The sequence below is a fragment of the Pinus tabuliformis genome, chromosome 5_2 (genome assembly GCF_031772625.1).
Source record: "Pinus tabuliformis cultivar Carrire ecotype Pingquan chromosome 5_2, CPIR1, whole genome shotgun sequence".
Taxonomy (NCBI): Eukaryota; Viridiplantae; Streptophyta; class Pinopsida; order Pinales; family Pinaceae; genus Pinus; species Pinus tabuliformis.
In genome coordinates this window covers 456,208,083-456,231,454 of record NC_142306.1, presented here as the reverse complement: position 1 = coordinate 456,231,454, position 23,372 = coordinate 456,208,083, and positions in this window count along the sequence as shown.

Sequence of the window (23,372 nt, the reverse complement as noted above, 5' to 3'; positions counted from 1 at the left end):
CAAGAGAGGAGATTAGATCCTGATTTTGATGAGAAACAGGTAAAAATTCCATAAAGAACTGTGCAACAAATTCCTTTTCTGCGCCCAACGCACCTGCAGCAGTGTTCCACCTGCGTTGAATGTCAAACTGCCTTCATGCTGGCCAACATTCAGCGCAGGTTTCGATGTACTTAGGGTGCGTTGATGGCAGAACGAACCCATCAAACCCCAGGGGCTCAGAAAAGCAGAGAATGAAGCACAGAATGCAAAAAGGAAACCATGAAATGAAAGAGCTCGGGTTTAGCTCCTACCTGGTCCAAACGGCGCCGAGAATCGTCCACAGAATCTCCCGAAATCAGCTGATGAAAATCAAGGGGGAAAAGGCACCTCCAAAGCTCCAACAAACCAAGTTCAAATGAAATGGTAAAATGAGAGGTAAAAACACTTTTTAATTGCTTTTACATAGTTCAAAGTAAAATATTAGCTTTTTAATCTCATTTTCAAGCAAATGTTGTTCATTTATAACTAATTTGATGAAGCAGTTGAAAATACAGTACTATCTTTGAAAACACGAAGCTGTTTATGGTAAAAAAACAAAACAAGACCATCTAATCGAGCAGTTTTAGCGCATAGTTCAAGCTCATTAAAAAATAAACATAAGATCGAGCAAATGTTTCCACCCGCGTTTAAGCTCGTTAAAAAATGAACTATCCTCCGGTAAATAACCATCGTGAATGAAGCATTTTCAGCCATTAAAGCCTTGGTCGTGTTTGCACCGTCACCTCCACTTTTCCATTGGCCGATCATTCACCTCCATTTGATTGTTTACCCATTTTGAGGAACAGCTGCGAAGAGTGATTTCAATAGCCATCCTTGTGACACTGTCGTGATTGGAAAATTCCAAACCTTACCTGGAATCAGCTGCTACCCATTTTATCACTCGTTCCTCAAAAGACGAGTCTTCTTTAAGCTCTTTTCATTTGACTCGTAAAATATGAAAAGATTGCCGAGTTTTGGCCTTCCAGCTCGTTAAAGCGACAGGAAGTGCTATCCCTCCTCTAGATTTTAATCTTTTTGGACCTGAGGGATTATTGCACAAAAAGATCGAGCGCTTGTTTTGTTCGGCTTGTTAAAATTATCGAAAATTCATCCCTTCTGTATTGTTTTATACTTTTTCGGACTTAAGGGATTAGATAACGAAAAAGGAATTCTGGAGTTATATTTACGTACCTTTTTAGACTCCCTAAAAAGGAAAAGGACTGAGTTATCTTTGTCGTTAGACTCGTTAAAAGGGTTAATAGCGACAAACTTGTCTTTAGACGAGAACGAGTTTCACCATCGCTAGGCTCGTTAAAACATAGCGATGGGTTTGCCCGAAGGGCAAATTATAGAACAAGCATATGTTATCCTCCTCAAGCTTGACAAAAATAAAGAGGTACTGGTCAGAAATGACTGGGGAAAAATTGGGAAGAAAACTCAAAGAAATTTTATTGGTAGCAAGTCGCTCTTGAACATGACACTTCCACTCCGTGCCAGAGTTGGGTTGGGTTGTTTCATTCACCGGTCACATCACCATGGTCACGCCATACCATCCACATTTGGGGTAAATGCTACCGATCCATCACATAAGTGTCGCCGACATGTTCAAGAGAAGTCATCTAGAGAAGTCACCCGTGTCCCATCCACTAGCATACATTATACTTCATTCTTTCATGACCGCCACCCTGAACCATATATCACCAGATCGTTTTCACTTCCATCAAAATCATTTGCTCCGTTCCGTGTCATTGATGTGGGATTCATTAAGGCCCTCCTTTAACGGATTTCTTCTTGTCGACATCATCTCATTATCTGAGAAGTTGATCTAGGGACACCCCTTCAGTACTTTGAAGCTTGCATGCCTCAATGGCAAGTTTCTCACTTCCGGCGACAGGTATATATCAATGACCTTCAACTGAAAGATTTTGCGTGGTGTTCGACGCCAAGTCCTTTATTCACACCACGTGAATTGTATTGTAGTACCTTGAGGGTCATTATCATTATCGGTGATTCCTCTCGCACTTGTTAACAGTTTACATCATTGACTGGTAATCAGGCGATGTCTTTCCATGTTCGACTTCAAAACAATTCTCACATGGATCGACTTGTACTTCAAGTGAAGATCAGACGAGATTGAAGACCCCAGATCTAGTTTCATCCATCCGGGTTGCGATATATATTCAGGAAAAATAAAGACATTGAAATGTACAGCATTGCAGCACAGATAATCATCCTACCAAAAGGGATGATGACTTCACCAGAATCATCAGTCTACCATCAGACGATTGTCTGTCCTATGTACATGAAAATGAATTTATAAAGCTGAGCATGGGAATGCCCGCCTCAGCTAGATCATGAAAATATTATGAAAATAATGTATTGTATTGTATCTTATTACAGGTCTCCTCCCCAGCATTAGAAGAACTTCAGATCCTCCTAATAAAGCATTTCACCCGATAAATGGCCTCATACTTTAGGGGGCAACTGTTATAGACATTTTTGTGCCTTACAGCTTTAAGCTTGAAATGTCCATAAACCAAGGGATCCTAAGTCCCTAAAGGTGTTGTTCCAGCTCCTAAAGAAACAAGGTCAACAAATTACAGCTTCTCCCAGAAGTTCTCCACTAGAAACTGCTCAAAACTAGTTAAAACAGGATCATGTCAAGTGCTCCACTAGCTGGCTGCGTTGCAAAGCACCCAAATACACTGGCTAGGTGCGTTGCAACGCACTTGAATGCACTACCAAGGTGCGTTGAGCGGGAAATGACAAGTGGCAAAGTCATTCAACGAGGTGGAGGGACAATGGAAGCTTCCAGAATCTTCTCCAATGACACTTGCCTCACTGAATTCGACCAGTGATGAGTAAGAGGCTCTCAGTCTCCAAGTGGAAGCAAGAACTGATAGAGAGAAGCCACTAATCAATTCATGAGCTGACTCATCCTCTTTGCATACATCTATATATGGATCCCTCACGAAGAGATCCAAAGGCTGGAATTTTGTACATTGCAGAGAATTGCTGTTGGTTTTGTGATAGATATCAGAGTATTGGGTTATTTATGCTTTGTTGGAGGTGAAGAAGGGATTCTATGCTGGGAGGTTGATGCTGGATCAGGAATCATCGGTTGTAACTCCTCCTGGATCTTCTTGTTTTATCAATAAAACTACTTGAGTTTCTCCTACATGCTTGTATATCTGATGTATGCTATATTTGTATGTTTAGTTTAAAACTAATCCTAAGCTTTTTATGAACATAAATCCATGTCTTTGTGTAGTTTCTCTCTTCTGTGAACTCACAGGAACTTGGTGACGCTGGGCAAGTGAGGGAGCAGATCAGTGGAAGCTGGCAAGAGAAGAAAGATTGGATCGAACAACTATCGCAAGACACAGGTCGATTCATCTTAATCATCTTCGTTTATAGTTCATAAAGGAGAATACAAGAGTAGTTTTCCTTGTTTGTTTCTGAGGTCTCTGTCACAACCCTATGGGATAGGGTCGTTCTGAATAGACACTTTTCCCGAAAACACTGCTTGCAAAGGCTATCGAGTGATCCAATTCTCCTTCACCGACCTGTGTCATTACTGCTCCCAGCGCAATACATGATGCATCCACATGCACATGAAATTCCTTCTTCCAATCCAGGAAGACTAGGATTGGTGCAGTGACCATCTTCTCCTTTTACACATCCAGGCTCCGCTAACATTCCTTATTCCAACAGAATGTAGCATCCTTCTTCAATAACTTTTCCATCAACGCAGTAATCTAATCATAACTCTTGATGAACTTTCGATAATAGCCAGTGTGACCCAGCGTTGTGCGCAGCTGTTTAACACTCCTTGGTGCCTCCAAGTTAATTGTGACCGTGATCTTAGCAAGGTCCACCATTAATCCTTGTCTGCACATTACATGACCCAACAATATTCCAAAAGGGACACAAAATAAGAACTTCTTCAAGTTTAGCATGATCTGATACCTCCGGCATGTATCCAGCATCAAGCGCAAACTAGCTACATGGTGCTTTACCAGCCCAAACATTGTCCAATCGTCAAATTATACCTCAAAAAACTTGTGAATGAACTCTTTGAATGCCACAATGACTCCACGCGAAAATATTTACGACGCATTCTTAAGTCCAAAAGGTATTACCATATACTGAAAGCATCCCCACTTGGTCGCGAAGGTAGTCTTTCTCCTATCTTCCAGTGCGATCTTTATCTGATGATATCCAGAGAACCCATTAGTGAATGAATAAGCCTCCTGCCCTCCAACATTATCCAGCACTTCATCTGTGAACAAAGTTGGGAAAGGATCATGAATGCAAGCATCGTTCAACTTCCTGAGATCTACGCAAATCCTTATCTCATCCTTCTGCTTCTTTTCCTGAACTACCATAGGAATTACCCAATCGGACTCCTCCACTGGTTCAATAATACCCACTGCCAACATCTTATCCAACTCCAAGCGGACCTTTTCCTTGTACTTAGGATTAAGGCGATATGGCCTCTGCTTCACAGGCTTTGCGTCTGGTTTCAACATTATTTTCATCACTCCTAAATCGCCTATTATCCCCTTCAATTCTGAAAACTTTGTAGGGAACAAATCCTGGTATTCACGGAGAAAATCAGTGACCTTATCCACCATAGCATCATCCCAGTAGTTCCCTATCTTCGCAAACTTTGGCTCCGCGTTTGTTCTAATGTTCACTTGTCTAGTTTTCAGCAGTGCAATGATATCTAGATTCACTATCTGCGACCCCTCAAATTCGTGATGACATTTTGCCTCTGGGATATTAATGTTCCTTGGATCCTCATCTTCTTCTTCAACAGTCACATTGTAGCACTCCAGTGCATAGCGCAACTGGTGTTCCAATCTGGTTGAATCAAATCCAAGGGATCCTGCGGGATTTTGAAGATTACTACTTTGACCTCCTGCAACGCTTCATCGATGCACTCGAATCCATCCTCAAAGTTGAATATCATCACGAATCCCTGTCTCAAAATATCCCATTAATGATCAAAATATGGGGACTACATGGGTACAACAATATTGCTCCATCTTTAGATCAAAATATTTCTCCATCTGCAGTATCCAATTTACCAGATCATTTCCATCAAACTTCCTCATATCGCCTTTTCTTGATTTTAGGAGCTCGATCTTGAAACAATTGTAACTCTGTACTTTCAAGTTTCCAATTCTAAGATTGTCTTCTGCAGTAGCCCTCTGAGCCCTCTTTCTAACTCCGCAAGTCTGATCAGAATTTGATTCTCCAAGAAAGAGTTATGCCCAATCTCCTAAGATGACCTGATTATATAATGTTTCAGTAGAGCGACATTGTACGATGTCCCACGTATCACTGTTTCAACCTTTAGATCTGAAATATATACACAGAAAACTGAAGTTTGTCCTCTTTTTGTAACTTCTTACGAAATTTCGATTTGTTGCTCAGAGAGAAAGTTATGACGATTTTCCCAAGGTCACCTGTTTAGAATGTAATTCGAGAGCCTGAAAAAATCCTAACTTCCTCAGATTATATCTCTGAACATATAGTGAGACAAGATCTGAGATTTGGATCCGAGTTTCACCAATATTTCGGCTCAAATGGGTTTTAATTTCAAAATTTGAACCTTCGTAGAAAAAATATTATGGCGAAAATTCCATGATGACCTGTTTGAGATAAAATTCTAGAGCTTGCAAAAACACTAACTTCCTCAGATCATATCTGCAAAAATATAGCAAGACAAGATCTGAAATTCGGACTCGAGGTTCAGACCGATTCCTTCTCAAATGTTTTTTTTTTTAGCTTCTGAAACTCCGTAGCGAAAAATTTATAGAAAAAATTCCATGATGACTTGTTTGGAGCAGCGAAACCCTACGATCCAAAGCTCTAATACCAAATGTTATGAAACCAACTCACAAAAAGATAGAAAAGAGAGATAAATGCCTTAGAATTCAACCTCTTCAAGGGGGCAACCTCCTTTACATTATACAAATGAACAATTCTTGGATGATACAAATGACAAGACCTCCTTTCTATATATAGGATTCTAAGGGGTCATAATATAATTAGAGTCGGCATACCAATAATAACGTAAGGGCACAATAATAACAATATGGGGACTACATGGGCAAAACAATATAATAAGGGGGTTGTACTAATAACAATAAGGGGTTACACTAGTAGTATAGGGACCTAACACAAAACATTCACATCTGACCCAAGATCCAGAATAAATTGGTCCATTTCATACTCTCCTATATGCGCAGTAAGCCTCATCTTGTGCCCTATTCTTTCCTTATGCTTACCAATTTTCCTAACCTTGCACGGTCCCTCGGGAGCATTTTCTTTACCGTTACATTTATTTATCAACTCCTGTAATCCTTTCACGACCTTGCTATCACGTAGCAGCTTCATACAGGTCTCGAAAAATGCAATAAGCATAGATGGGTCCATTTATTCAGACTGCTTATCTTGACTTCCTGAGGTAGAAGCTTCAGTGAAGCTTTTCTTCACTTCCATGAAGGTTTCTTTCCCATGCTCTATATCAAATCCAACCTCCTTTTTTGGAGCTTTATATACCCATTCACTTTCTTCAGGTTGCTTTCTCTTATCCTCGCCAGTCATCATTCCACTTCGCAGCACTATATTCACATTAGGATCCTCTTTGCGGGGTTAAGCCCTCATCATTTGCAGGTTCTCGTTAGGCTGTTGAGGTTGTGTCCCTTTTTCATGCATACTAGTTATTAATATAGGGTAGTCTTCTGTCGCGTGGTCAAACTGAGTACAATATCGGCACGATAGGTGCGTTGAGTTCGTACACTCCCGTGCGTAGTGTTCCGGCCCTTCACAATTGTCGAAAATAACTTGTCCCAGACCTCTCGTAGGTCCTCTGCCTCGACCTTGTTCGTGCCCCTGATATCCTCCTCACGCTCTTTGAGTTCCTTCATCCGGAGGCCGATTTTCTATCTGCATCCGATATGCGGGCATTCTCTCCGTCATTAACTCATAACTATGGCAATTGCGCTCATCGTGACCTACTAATTTGCAAAAGTTGCAGAAAAGTTGTTGTAGTGTCTGTACAAATTTCTATAGAAAGTGACAATTATTTGTCACATGTTTCCCAACTACTTGAAATATAGCACACCACAATGTGGGCCCTGTACTTGACCCTGCTTGAGCGTCTAGCCTCAAAGGCATCGGCCCTCCTCCTGCAACATAATTTGTGAAGACAGGGAAATGATCTTTATCATGCCCCTGACTCTTACATTTGAAACACCAAAATTCTTCATGTACCTCTTGCTAAGCTGCTCTATCCTTCTTTAGACTTCATAATTCTAGGCAAAGATTCTGCAACTGCATGTGAATCTGCTGAACTCCTAAAGCAACATCTTGAATTAGTGTCTCATGCAGTCTCATCACAATCTCCAGGGCTTCCACTTGGGTCCCAATCTTTTGCTATGATAAAGCAACCCTTAAATGAGGCAAGAGCGAAGCCACAAACCATTCGCGGTGCTGCCCATCCGTAAGATTCATGTTAGCTTCATGGATCTTGCATTTCAATCTCTGATCTAGCTCCCAGGGTGTCTTGCCCGACTTCATCATGATTTCCTTGAATCCAATGATTGATTGCACTTTAGACTTGGGCCTACTAAATTCCTTATTCAACACAGTCTGAATGTCTACCAATGCAACTGTCGATTTATTGGTGCAATACTTAATGTACCACGGTAGTGTGCGATCCTATAAAGTAGTAAGCAACGTCACTTTCTTCATATGATCATATGTATTGTTATGGGTTGTCCATACAACCTTCGCAACAAACCAAAACTGGTCCAAGTCCTCATTTCCCAAGCCCTTGAAAATGGGCAACTTCACTGCATTCACCATATTGAATGATGGTGGAGGTGGTGGTGGTGTGGGTGAAGGTGTATGCTATGCAGGTGATGATGGAGGTGGTGTGGGCAGATGAGGTATTCGCAGGAACTCTTTCCTTATTATCTAGACAACGCTCTACGGAGAAGCCTATGCTACTCCTTCATCATCACTTAGAGGAGGCTCAATCAATGGGCTATATTCAGGACTTGTTCTCCTTCTATCCCTAAATAGATTTCCACTTCACGTAGCTCCAAACATCAAGGTAATTTCATAACCAACTTTTCACACAAGAGCATTTTAATCTAAGTATTCAAAGATCTTAAATACTTACCTCGCGATCCCTTGAAGAAGCATAGCTCTGCTTCACGGTAGCTGACCGAGGTATCGACTGTGAACTCTATCATGAATCCTTCGATGACAGTATCAATCCAATGATCGACAACGCATGTGATCTTATCTTTAGAGGCTTCCACTCTCTACACTAACTCTAGGGTCCACACTATTGGCCTGTCAAGCCTCCACCTTCCATTTTTATCCGTTAATTTAGAGATCCACTTGTATAGCTCGATTGGGAAGGAACAAAAGAAAATTTTGTGGATCTTTGTGTACAGATACCTGTCCAACCATTGTTCTTTCGTCAATCATGGATTTATGTTTTCTTGTGCCGCGAATTCATGGATACTTCTGTCCAACCACCCAATTTCTTTCTTAATTAGATTCTAGTGATGCGACATCACACATCTCTTTATGCAGATCCCAGTCCTGACAATGGAACCATTTTTTGGCTTCGTGGGTCCTGACCTAGGTTCAAAGTTAAGTTTTCCAAACAAATCCCTACACTACTGGCTCTTTCAGCTTCAATCCATGGAGCACAAAATGAAGTCTCTCCCGAAGAAGTATGGGGGGATGCTGGAACCAAGTTTCCAAAGCCAGAGATGGGCGTGATGTTGTTTTATGGCCTAAACCTGCCTTCGTGCAGATCGATAAGCCCTAATGGCTTATCGATATAACTTCTCTTAATCAGATTCTATACCTACGCGAAGGTTTACGACTGTCTTTCACGGACCCTAAACAGGTGAATCAACCACTTACATGCCTTTTTAATTACCCTTATTTCTGTATTTACCCATATCAACCTAAGTATATGATATCTTTGACATGCATTAAGATATTCTTCGTGTAAACAGATATTAGTACTTGCATTCTTATAACAGTGTAAAACATGTAGAACCGCACATCAATACAATATTAAATCATAACCCCATTATTCATCATAACGTAAATGCATTCATTCATAACAGAAGTAAATGGACAAAACATAGATATTTCCAGAATAATTTCTTTATTGATACTTCAGTTCTGCTTATAGACTCGAGACTACGCTATACACTTAGCTGCAGGGGTCTGCGCACTTAGTTGCAAACTCTATTCTAAGCCTCTGCACACTCGGCTGCAGAGCCTCTCTTCTACTCTAAGACTCTTCGCTCTTCACTTATACTGACCCATTACATTCATCTTCATCAATATCATGAACTATGGATTACCTTAGACTCTTCTAAGACTCTCCTTTTTATACAATCCCATGGTCCGCGACCATGGGTAGATCTACTAAAGCTGACACAATTTACCTTAAAGAAGGGGAAAGCCATTTATGACACTTTACTATCTACATGCTATGCGAACACAACTTTCAGATACTTTACACTTTACATAACAAAAACTTGGGCTTTCTGCCCCAAAAATTGGGCTTTTTCCCCAAAATTGACTACAGGGGACCCTGTCCCAACAAATTGTCTGTTGTATTACTACAAGAAAATGTACACTAGCTCCAAGCAATGATTCTCAAACATCCAACCCTCTCTACGAATTATATCAGGATACATATAGATCAATAACCACTTTCCTTCTCTCAGGGGTCGAGTCCTTCAAGATAGGAACAATTTACATCATTTTCTCTAACCAAACCTAAAACTAGGGAGGTTAAGAAACAAACTCTCCATTTAGCATTGACTAACTTCACTAGAATTAATGGCCATCATAATTCCATAAAATTTACATTTACAAGATCAATGACATTTAATTACAATCATTTACATCATGTCAACTCAAAACAAGACAAATAACACCATGAGAGATGGTCTTTGACTGAAGAAACTCGAAAATTTGACTTGTTGATAGAAGCGCAATGAATCTCCTCAGAAGCGCAAGAATAGTTTGAGGGCACTTTTGAGTGCCTTTTCTTCATCCATTTTCTGAAATGAAGGTGTATTTGGAAATATTGGGATGTCTAGTTGTCTATAGAGCCTTCAATACTGAAAAATCACCTTTCCAAGGCTAAGAAAAATGAGTTTTCCCATGACTGCTCCGGAAGCGCAGTGAGGGGGTCAAAACAGTGGTAGAAACCCAATTTTTAGTATTTTTTTGACTTTTTGTTGAAAACTAGAAGCTGACATGGCTCACAAGTGACATTAATTCCATGTACAAGTCAAAATGAATATAAGCATGTAGGAATTTTTTCATTTGGTGGCCTTAGGAAAAAGCACAACAAATTTTTGCTTTGCTTCTAGTAGTGTAAAATTTCAAGAAGTTGCCAAAAATCCACAAAAACTCAAAATTTCCTTCAAAATTAGTTATGAATTTCTCCTTCAAGCTAGTGAATTGTAGGCTAATAAATTAGTGAAGCATCAGCCAACAAATCTAAGTTGTCCCTCTTCCTTAGCCTCATTAGGGTTTTCTTAAAATTTATAACCCTGATCTTGTTGATCCAGTTCTTGGTGTAGTAGTGACTGGCAATTTTTTCCTATAGCTTATTTTCCCTGTTAGCCTTCTTCAGAAGCATCTCCAAGTGTTCATTGGCTCTTCCTAGCCAATACTCCCCATCCTCTTCAAATTTTGCTACAATGGTGCCTTCAATGTCTTGCTAACCTAGTAGAGGAGATGGATCACTCCCTAGTGCTTCCTTTCTTTTCAGTCCTTTGGTCTTTGCCTCCTAGGCTTGATCTGAGGCTCCTTGTCTTCAATATTCTGTACATCTATCACTTCCTTTCCCTTTTCATCCTCTTCCACCACATTAGCCCTAGGTTTAAAGAGAAAAAGTTGTTTTACCTTTAGTTGTTTGTTTTTCTGCTGTAAGAATGCAATCATGAATTTTGTTTTTGACAAGTCATCCTTCAGCTCTCTGATTTCTGCTTCTTTCTCTTGGATAATTTTCTTAGGTTACTTTTTCTCCTCATGCATTTCTAAGTATGCCATGTGAGTGTCAAAGTGTACCTTTTCTTCCTCTTGCAAGGGTGCCTCATGTTGATGTATTGATGTCTCTTGTCCACCAATAGTAGGCTGAGCCCTTTCCACACTGTCAGGAGAAAACACCAGCCTTTTCCCTCTGGTATATATTTTTTTCACCTCTTCCCTAGGTATCCTTTTTACCGGTTTTCTTGTAGAGCCAACTTCTTGAGGTCTTGGTGATCTTTCCAATGGTTAACTTTGATTGCTGGGTTGACTAGTAGCAAGCAAAAGAGAATCTGACTGCATGAATGCCTCCCAAGATAAGTTGACTTGTGATAATTGATAAAAAACAATAATTTTGACCAATCCATGATGAAATAGGTTTGCTTGGTGATCTTTCCCTTTGCTATGTACCTTCTCTGTCATCTTGAGCATGCTTATGTATAGGTAATGAGATAGGTTAAGAGGCTTGACAGTTGTGAAATGCATCAATAGTCTTATATGGTATTGGTATAGCCTTGAAAACCTACCCTCACATGTGAAGTAATTCATGATCATCTTCATAAGAGGAGCATACTTGTCAAGCAAGTGTCTGAAGGGAAAAATGTGCTTTGGAGCAGTTTTGTAAGGTGGCTTCAAAAATGCTTTGTAGTTTTCAACATCTAGGTCCATCCCTTTGAACCAAACTTCTCCATGGTTAGGGATCCCAGTGGCTATGGAAATGGCCTCTGCTGAAATAGTGAAGTCAACCCTTGCTATGATGGCCTTATCCCTCCTAAAATTGGTGGCAAAGATGCTTGTCAAGTTGACATTGAAACCTACTTCTTGGATCTTCTCACAGAAAACAAGGCAGCCCACATCTTGGAAATATTTCTTGAGGAATGGTGAAGCCATGATTTCTTGGAATTTGATGGGATAAAACCTGATTATCTTCCCTCCTTTATAATTTTTCTTGTCATTGGGTGTGGTCTCTGCCTCCATGGTAAAACCCTAGCTCACTAAGAGGAGAAATTAGGGTTTGGTTTTAGGAAAATAAGGGATTTGTGGCAGTCTTGTAGAGGGAGGGGAATAAAGGGGTTAGGGCTTGTCTAAATTCTGCGGGAAATTTTAAGGTATAGGGATAGGTGTTAGGGAGTGGAGAGATGGGAATTTGGGAAATGAGTGAGGGGAAAAGGGTAAAAACTTGAAAACATAGTCCTATCCTAAGAAAGTGTAGAATAGGCTAGGGTTTGTAGGGAAGTGAGGGAAATGATGGGAATGGGCATGTGAATGGTCAAATGAGATAGATGGAGCATGAGGGAGGGTGTTTGAGCATACAATTTAGGGTTTTACGACAAAAAAATAAAGCAAAATGACTAGGAGACAAAAAATGCAGCAAAACCTTAGGAGAGGGTGATTTACTAAGATATATGATGAAACTGAAGAAAAGAGGGATGACGGAGGAGTGAATGTAGCTTAATTACTTGTCAATGATGTGTTGGACCTATAATTTGATGAAGAAAACCTCTGCAATGAATGATTTTTCTCCCTTTTAAAAAATGTGACACCTTGGCCAGAAGTGCAACAAGGATGCCAGAAATGCAATGAGGGAGAGAGAATGATACTCTGTAGGCAATAATTCGATCTTATGAGGGTTGGAATGTTATTCGATGGTGGAGAGAGCTCTTATGAAAGTGAAATGACAATTTGAATGCTCTTTTATAAGCTGGAGGTCAATTTTTTCTTAATTCATGGAGGTGACATCATTGATCTTTTTGAGAAATCGTGAGATGTGACTGCAACATGATCTTATTTGAATTGAAATGTTACCTTTACCTTTATTCCTTTTGTTCCTAATATGATAAATCCCTTTAATGATGACTCAAATGATGAACATGATTCCTTTTGCTTTAAATGAATGGCATTATGATGTCAAGTGAAGTGGAAACCTAGACCATGACCTAAATGATGACATATTAATCATTTCATGACCTAAGACACTTGAATGGATACATGACCATGATGAGTGATGAATACTATGAGTAGGTGGAGGGAGTAGTAGTGACCTAGACACATCAACCAATGATCAATTTTTTTTTGAAAATTCATTTTGAAACTATAAAATTTTGACCTAGGACCCTATCAACCATATTGAAAAAGTACATTTGATCATTGATGACTTACAAGATTGACAGACACTAACATTGGCTCCAGCTGGGGATGGAAACTCCTTTAGGAGGTGTCAAGAACACCATAGACCAAGTAGGCTCATCCATTGGGTGATGGAGTAAAAAAAATAAAAAGACCCAAAACACAACACTAAAATGACTAACTGACAAAACATAATACAAATTGAAATTGACTTAACTTTCAAAATAGTAGCGGATCAAAAAAGACTTAGGCCTTCTCCGTCGGCTTCAAACCTTCATGAAAACTCCTTCACACTGGCAAAAAAATAAACTGATATGTACAATGGAAATGAGAAATTTGTGAAGAAATAAAGTGAGCAAATGCTTGAGGAATCGACCATTTATTTCTTCTAACAAATAGGCATTCTGACCTTTGAAAGTTGAAATCATGTATGGTCCTTTCCACAAGTTATCAAACTTGCCATGCTTACCTTTCTTCTCATTCTGAGCATCCCATCGGAGAATAATATCTACCAAACTAAAATCATCTACTTTGGTTTTTCTGTCATAGATCTTCTTGATATTTTCCTGAAGCTTTGAAGTATTCCGCAGTACTTCCTCTCTATACTGCTACTAATGAATCATCTGATTGGTTCTCCATTGAATATCATTAGGTTCACTGTCAACTTCCTACAAAATATTCATCACCGGGACAACAAGGGAAGTCAGAAAAACAATGTCTACTCCATATACCAACTGAAAAGGTGACATACCTATGGACTTCTTAGTCCTCACTCTGTCTACCCACAGAGAATTGATAAAAATTTTGTGCCAATTCTTCTAATTTTCTTCGACAAAATTCTTGATGATATTTACCAATGATTTATTTGATGACTCCGGCAGCCCATTACCTTGTGGGTAATATCTCGTTGAATGCCCGAGTTTGATGTGGTACTTTTCACATAAATCAATCATCTTCTTCGACTTGAAGGAGATTGCATTATCAATGATAATTTTCCATGGACAACCAAATCGGGACAAAATATTAGACTCAAAAAATTGAATTATTACCGCATTTGTAGCTTGTCTAGTGGGGATGGCCTCAATCCATTTCGTGAAGTAGTCGGTTTCTATTAAAATACACTTGTGTTGAGCTGAAGATGAAGGGTGAATATTGCCAATAAAATCAAGACCCCATTGCTGAAAGGGTGCTTGGATAGAAATGGGATGGAAGGGTAGCAGTAACAAATTTCTCTTTCCCTAAAATATTTCACACTCATGACAACTCATTACAATTTTGTAGACATCAGAAAATAAACTTGGCCAATAATACCCAGCTCTCAAGATCTTGTTTGCTGTAGTCTTCCAATAAAGGTAACCGCCATAATCACCCTTGTGAAAGTCATTCATTACTTCTTTTGATTCACTTTCAACTAGACAATTCAACAAAATTCCCCCCAAATCCTTCCAGAATAAAACATTGTCCAAAAAGCAATATCTTTGGGCTTTTAACCTCAATGATCTAGCCTTACTTTTTGACACACTCAGTGGAGAGTTAAAATGCTGAACCACATAAACAATATCTAAATACCAAGGAGATGAGGTAAAAATCTATGATACCTGATTTGATGAATCAATTATTTCTTCTTCGGATATTGCAACAATAATATTGATGTCCATAACATGTAAATTTGACTCTGTCATCAGGTTTGCCAAACCTTGCCCTTTAACCAACTTTGTAGGCTTAATTTCAAGGTCATACTCCAACATGCAGCAATACATTAACCTCGCCTACCTTTAGGATCATTCGGCATCAAAACATCCTTTATTGCATCATTTGGAATATAGGAAACAATATGCGAATGGAGAATGTACACCCAGAAGTCTTTCAAAGCCTTTACTAGGGGCAACGCCTGTTTTTCAATGATATTATACCTTAATGTCACATCCCTTATGGTTCTGTTGAAAAATACGATTCTTCGCTTTATTTTTTGTCTTTTCTGCATTAGGATATCATCAAATGTTTGGTCATAAGAAAATGAAAAAAATGATAAAATCCATAATGTAATCAAGGATGATTAAGATTGGAGCACAAGACAATGCAGTTTTGAATTGGTTGAAATATTTCCTTGCATCCTTGGACCAATTTACCTTGTCGTCACTTTTCAACATGTTAGTTATTTCTCTTAGATGCTCAACAAGGTTAGGAATAAACATTCTCAAGAAGTTGATCTTACCCTTAAAACACTGAATTTCATTCTTGTTCCTTGGGTAATCCAATTGTTGGATTGCCTCGATTCTTGCGGGATCTATGCGAATGCCATCCTTTGATATGATATGACCAAGTAATTTTCCCTCTTCCATGGTAAACAAACTCTTCTTTGGATTTAGTGATATGACGAATTTCCTGCACCTTTGGAAGACTATCTTCAAATGATGCAAATTCTCTTCATCTGTTGGGGAGAAATTTGTGATATCATCAAGGTAAATAACCAAAAACACATCTTTTTCATTAGCAAAAGTGATGTCCATCACCCACTGAAATGTAGCTCCTTCATTGTTTAGCCCAAAAGGCATCTTGGCATACATGAAAGTACCCCACGGTGCAGTGAATGTTGTCTTCGCTTGGTCATCAAGATGGAACAAGATTTGATTATATCTGAAATAGCCATCAAGTAAAGACATTCTAGAAGAACCCACTACCCTTTGCAGAATGTGATCCATCTTTGGGAGAGGGTAATTATCTTTCAAGGACACTTTGTTCAGATTTCGGAAATCAATGCATAAACGAATTTCACCTGTCTTCTTCTTGACTAGAACCAGATTTGACATCCACTCAGAAAATCAAAGAGGAACAATGAAACCATATTTACATAATATGTTTACCTCTTTCTCTATGGATTGCAATAGCTTCAGATTGGTCCTTCTTAGCTTTTGGTGAAAAGGCTTTTGATTGGGCTTGATAGGAATAGTATGTTGAATTATACTTTTATCATAAACCTTCAAATCTGAATACTCCCATGCAAACACATCAAAAAACTCAACCAAAAGTGTTGCATACTTACCTTTCATTTCTGGGGTTAAGGACTTTGACAACTTCACCATCTTTGGCTTCTCAGTTGTGCCAATATTGGTGTCTTCAAATCCTGTTTCAGTGAGGACCAATTTCGGCTTCTATGCAACATCATCATGATAAAAAATATCTTTTAAGGGCAAAAGGCCTCTTGGAATGGAATTGTCTTTCAGCTATACTACTTCCAATTATGTGGCTTGGATCTCCTGATCATCCTCATAGAATACATCATCAATGTAAGAGGTGGTGAATTCTTCCTCCATTTGCAAAACATTATTGATTTGCTTATCATCCTAAAACACTTGCCAGTACCAGAGATTATCAGGGATAGCAGGGTGATGTTTAACATTGATTCAAATTTCTTATTCGAATGTATTGGGATTTTAAACATGCTTGCAGCAATGGTAAGAGAATCAACCATGAAATTCTAGTTTCTTGGAATCAAAGATGGTGTATACTCAGGAAAAGTTTTGAGGATATCTAACACAACATTGCAATATGCTCGCATCTTGGAATTTTTGGCTCGGTATTCCCCCTTTACTTATTTGATTAACAATTCAGAGTTGCCATAAACTGAAATTATTTTTGCACCTAGCTCTTAAGAATGTTATAAAGACCAGTAATCAAGGCCTCATATTCTGCTTCATTATTAGAACAATCGAAAGCTAGTTTATATGAACATACTTTGAAATTACGAGGAATTTTACCTGAGTGATTCATTGGATTACGAATCCAAATTATGATTCCAGCTCCTTCCTTTCCTAGGGCTCCATCAAAATCCATGGTCCAAAGAGCCTCTTCCTCATCAAGAAATTGAAATTTGGAAGACCGATCTTTATTTTCTGTTGGAAGATGATATGTTGTCTCAACATAATATGTTTCCTTTCCATAATCTGATGTCCTTTCAACTGATATACTAGGCTGCAAACCATTTAATCCTTTTTCTTGATTTTCTACAAGTGGAACTGCTTCAATACTACCTAAAACTTCTAAAATTTTTGAAACTTCCTCAATCTTACTTTCTAAATTGACTGAACTATTATCATTGTACAAAATAAAAGATTCTAAATCAGTATGTACAACATGTATATGGTGATTATTCGAGTTCTATTTGCTAGTAATCATATATTTCATCTTGGTTTCCAGGTACAATTTCCTAAGTTGACCTAACACCGGTATAGTAGCATAAGAGAAATCAGACTATAAAGTTCCTTTGAGATTTTCTCCCCATAGCTAGGAGAGTGGCATTCCATACCTTGGAGGAATATCAACAACAACCACATCCATCAAAACATTTTTTACATAAATCTGATCTAAAGTACTACCAAGTCTTTAATAAGATCGAGACACTTAACTCCTCCCGAGTCAAAGGAATAAAGGTCATGATATGATCAGGTAATATCTATTCCTAACTTGTCCATGATGGCTTTGGGCATGAGATTGTGAGAAGCTCAGGAATCTAGCATGGCATTGTGAAGGATGAAATCATGGATCCTAAGACTAAGGTAAATTGGTAGGACTTCACTGTCTTCTAAATTTCCATCTATGATAGGCCCAAACAAAAGCTCAATGTGGTCATCACTAACATTCACCATGTTTGACATTTGGTCGACCTTTAGCAATTTGGCTATATGGAATTTATACTAATCATTCTTAACTAATTCGGTCAAAGGAGTGGAAACCTTCAATTTAGAAAGCTCATTCTCTAGACTAAATAAGTTAGGATGTTTTTCTACCTCTTTGGAAGTCATATCCTTCTTTTCTGGTTGTTATTTGGTGGGAATCTCCTTTCTCCATCCTCTAGTTTGTGTTTTTGCATTTCTCTTTCCCTGACTAGTGGTAGAAACCTCCTTTCCTTTGTTATGATTTGCAGAGGTTATTTATTTGGTATGAATATATTTTTGAGAAGTTGGCTTCTTTGGATTTGAAGTAAGCTACCTACTTATGTTCCTAAAATTATACTTCCTTTGCACTTGGCTAAGATCTTTTTGGTAACCCCTTTGATAATATTCTATTTCGACTGCCATCATCATTTGAAAGAAAAAATCTCTTATCATCAACTGCATATGGTTCCTCACAAAAATCATCCTTTTTGTGAGGAAAATAGGTAGCTGATCCTACTCAAAAAAGTGGTTCTCACCTACAAGCTCTTCTCCTCATCAAGTCCCTATGCATAATTCTATTGAAGTGGAGTATAGATCTGCTGTTGTGCTTGCTGATCTTGACCCTTCTGATCTCTTTGTTTGATTCTAAATTGAGGTTGCTATTGTTGACCTTGATAATTAGGATTCTTGACTTGATTTTATGATATTGTCATCTTATCCATTATTTTCTCCATGGTTTTGATGAAAGTGTCAAGCTTAACATCCATTGAAGTAGAGGGTTCCTCTTTGATTGTGACCTTCTTTTCTATTTTCATCTTAGATTTATTAATCAACAGGTTTTATTCAACAATCACAACATTCCTCTTAATTTCTTCAAGAGTTGTAGGATTCCTCTCTCTCAGCTGATAGCCCATGTCAGGGTCAAAGACATCAGGATAGTGAATCAATGCCAAGTCAGGAGGAGGCTTGATGTTGTCTAGGATAACATTGCAGACCTTATTGAATCTGATAGTAAATTCTTGTATGGATTCATTTGGATCTCTTTTCAATGAATTGTATTCACCCAAGATTTGGAGGGGGCTTTTTTTTTCTTCCCATCTGGTCAAGAACAAGTCTATCAACTGTTGGGGATTGGCTATTGAAGCATATCTCATAGCATGAAACCATTTCTTCACTTCACTTGAAAAACTTTGAGCTATGAGTCACATTTTGGCATCAACTTCATCGACTTCTTCGAGGTCAATGAAATCATTTGTCTTATCAATATGTTGTCTTGTTGTGATCTCGGTTGTGCCCTCAAACAGAGGCAAACTTTGACCATAATTATGAGGTAATGCAACAAGATGCGCAGGCAAAACCAAAGGGGAAAATCTCGACTTAAAGGTTGCAGAAGGTAATATGATAGTTACAATAGGGGGTATTGGTGGAGGAGATATTTTAGAAGAGGATGGTTTTGGAGGAGATGATGGTTTAGTGATGGAGGATGATGGGGTAACTGTGTAAGGAGGTGTAACAAAAGCCTCTTGTTGATATAGCGTATAAGAATTTTCAGAAGTTACTTTAAGAAAATCAACTAGATTATGGAGTTTATGGAAATTTTACCAGACATTGTTGTCAATCTTATCAGGTGAAGCCTCATAAGATTGTACATATGACTCAAACTTCACATGGTCAAAAAGTGTTTATGAAAGAGAATATTTAGACTTGGACTTGAATAATGATAACTCAAAGTTTAGATAAAAAGACAAATCTTCAAGAGAATTCAGTTGTGCAAGTAAAGATGTAGTTCTTAACAATGGAGATGTACCTATTTGAAATTCTGGAGGCTGAGACTTCAACTTTCTCAAGAGATTCTCAGGATTTTCAACTACTGCTGGAGGGTTGGGATCGGGATTAGATCTTGTATATCTTTTAGGAGCCCGTATTTTCCTCAATCTGCACTTTGTTACCAAATCAACCTTCTTGAAATCTAGAACCTGTCACCCACAAGCCTAGATCTTGATGAACTCATGAGAAAATCCTGGGAAAGATTTGACACTTCGCTCCCTAGAATGGTGTCTAGGTAACCTCAAAAGGATGTCAATTTAACCTTCTTAAATGGTGACTTGGAAGAATAAGTGTATGTTGAACTGGAAGGATATCAGTTGTCAAAAAATGAAAATGATGTGTGAAATTTTAAGAAAGAATTGTATGTTCTAAAGTAAGCTCCCAGGGCTTGGTACTTAAGACTTAACAAGTATCTACAAAAAAAGATTCAAAAGATGAGTAGTATACATCAACCTTTATATCAAATTGGATAATGAATTTTTTTAATCATTGTGGTATATGTATATGATATTATTATTGGAAGTGATGTTGAGCAAGAGGTTTGCATAAGAAATGCAAAAATAATTTGAAATTTCCATGCTGGGAGAATTTTCATTCTTTCTAGCTCTGGAGGTTGTTCAATTTAGTAAAGGAATATTCATCTCCCAAACTAAATACACTAAGGAAATGTTGAACAAATTTGGGACGGAAAACTATGCACCTATTAGCACACCCATGGTCACAAGATGCAATTTGAGCAATGATGGTGAATCCCTTGTTGCAAATCAAACTATGTAAAGGTATATGTTGGAAACTTATTTTATTTGACAACATCAAGACCAAATATTATACAAATGGTAATATTGGTTGCAAGATTTCAATCTACACCAAAGGAGACTCATGCGCAAGAAGTTAAGTGAATATTTAGATATTTGAAGGGTACTCTAGACTTTGGCCTATGGTTTTCAAGAAGCAAAAAAATTACTTTAACAACATATACAGATGCATATTGGATAGGAATTGTAGATGATAGGAAAACTACAAGAGGAAGAGCATTGTTTTTGGGTAATTATCCATTATCATGGTTGAGGAAGAAACAATCCTCAATCTCCCTATCCATAGTTGAAGCTGAATACATTGCAACAAAAACATCTTGTACTAAAGTTCTTTAGATGAAGTAGATTATAAACAATACCAGAGTAGAATATGATCAACCAATATCAATTGTTTTTGATAATACAAGTGCAATCAACATTTTAAATAACCCCGTGATGCATTCAAATACAAAATTCATTCCCATGAAGTATTACCTTTTAAGAGAGAAGGTAGTTGAACAAAGTGTTAATCTAGAATACATTGTTACTAAGGAATAGGTTGTAGACATATTTAACAAACCTCTTCCTAAGGAGATTTTTGGATATCTAAGATCAAATTTGGGATTGGTATTTCTCCCATCTCATTAGTAATAGATAAGTGAGAGACTACAAAGCCTCAAGCCACTTAAGAAGATAAGAACTTTTGAGAGTAAGTTGTGGGAGAAGAATGATGAAATGGAAAGTTGAAGCACAAGCTCAAGGGGGGAAATTCCAAATAAAAAGAAATGAATTGTAGACAATGAAAGTTATAAATAAGGAGAAGCATTAGCTCAGTGAGAGAAGTCTCAAGAGAAGACTTGTAGAAAAATAAATATTGCATGTAGGAATAAATATACACGACCTTGACAAGGGGATCCTAGTTGCAAAAAAAGAAAACAATTAGAGGTAGAAATTGTAGCCAGAAGTAAGAGCAATATGGATACATAAGGAGAAATAGTATAAAGGGGGATCCATAACAGTTACTAAGAAAAGTTACAGACATAATGAATAATTGTAGATAGTGGATAAATTGCAGAAAAAGTGAAGAATTGGTATCAATTGGAGAAGAATTACTCTCAGATAGTTAGGGGGAGTTCTCCAATAGTTGCAGAATAATTCTGGACAAACAACTTATTTTTGCGAAGTCTCATTCTTAACAAGTATATCCCTTTCCATTGATTTAAAAGGGGGGATAAATTGGAGATAGAGGGAGCCAAGGGGAGCCCTTTAACATTTGACATAAAAGCTCAAATTTTGAGGGTTTCCTTCAATGAAAAAAGGGGATATTGCTAGAAAATGTGTTGTCATTGATGTCAACTGACAAGGGAGGCATAATTGTATTAGCACCTTGGATTAGTCAATTCCGTGGAAAGCACATATATTATAATATATCATTGATGTCAATGTCAAGGATTTCATACTGTCAATTGTCAAATGTGAGTGTCTTTAAACATGCAAGTTGCGAAATGGAAATTAATATACGTTAGCATAGATTGGAAGATTGACAACCCTTATTGATTTTAGGGGTTCCCAACCTACTTGACCCTTAATCAAATGGAGGGTTTGAAATGATGTTAACCACTCAAGGCATGTGATATTCGATGAATGGATTTTGTAGTCCCCCTTTTTCTTTATCAAAACCACCATCAACCCTATGCAAATTTGTTTAACGTTATACATATCCAATTTAGGTGATGTGGCTCTCATGGGGCTAGATGTGTAGGTATACTATTAGTTAATCGACAAAGAAGCTTTCGTCAAGTGTTAATTTATCTATCAAATGATTGGCCATCAGATGGTTCATCAATGAAAATGATATCGGATTTCTCAATACTCGATATGTTTAAGTTGTTTTTCAAGCTCTAGGTCATGAGGCACGTGAGGATTACTCGAAGAGCTAAGTGCCCCCAGATCAAAGTGTATCAAATGTTTTATCAATACAAAGGTTCACAAGATTTTTTTGATGCCTGAGATGGTTGGCCTTTGGTCAAGCTCTTGGTCACAAACTACTAAGATATAACACCTAAGGGATAAGTGTTCATTGGACATGTGGAACATTGAATGTTTTTCAACACAATTGACAACATATTTTCTTTGATATTCGATATTCATGGCCCCTGGTCAAGCCATTGGTCATATAGTGTTAGGTATTAGTTTTTAAGGGCTAAGAGCTCATCAGGTCCCAGACCATTGAGTGAATAAGAAATTAAAAAGTTCTCAGATTTCCTTGATACCCAATAGTTCAAGATATGCTATCTAGACATGTGACAAAGTAGTGACATGGTAGGTGACAAAGTAGTGATATGGTGTGCTAGGTAGATCATGTGACATGGTGGTGGACATGTCTCACCATGATTTAACATTTTTTTTGGCCATATGTGTAAATGTGAGATCCATGTGGCATAGGACATGTCATAATTAGCCACGTGTTGGTCTACGAATGATTGTTGAAAGAATTATGTGGCAAGATGAGTGGACCCTAAAGCCTCAAAGTCTCAGAGTGGTGTCTTCTATCAAATCACCCAATAGACCATGATCCATCAACTGATAATCCCAAGATATAGAATAGATTGTTAGTATCAAATGGGAAGTTTGATGTTATCGGGCCTTCAGAGCCTTGAAATCCTTTGGTGGTTTTTTTATAGAAGATCTAATATAAATAAAATACTTGATAATATTTGGTTCACAGTCACATGGATTAGTCACAAGGAGCTAAAGTATAGCATGTGAGGGTTAGTGCCCTAGAATCTTGGACTAATGGTGCAAAAGAGTGCTCAAGTATTCTTAATTATGTGGGACCTAATATGGACCTTGG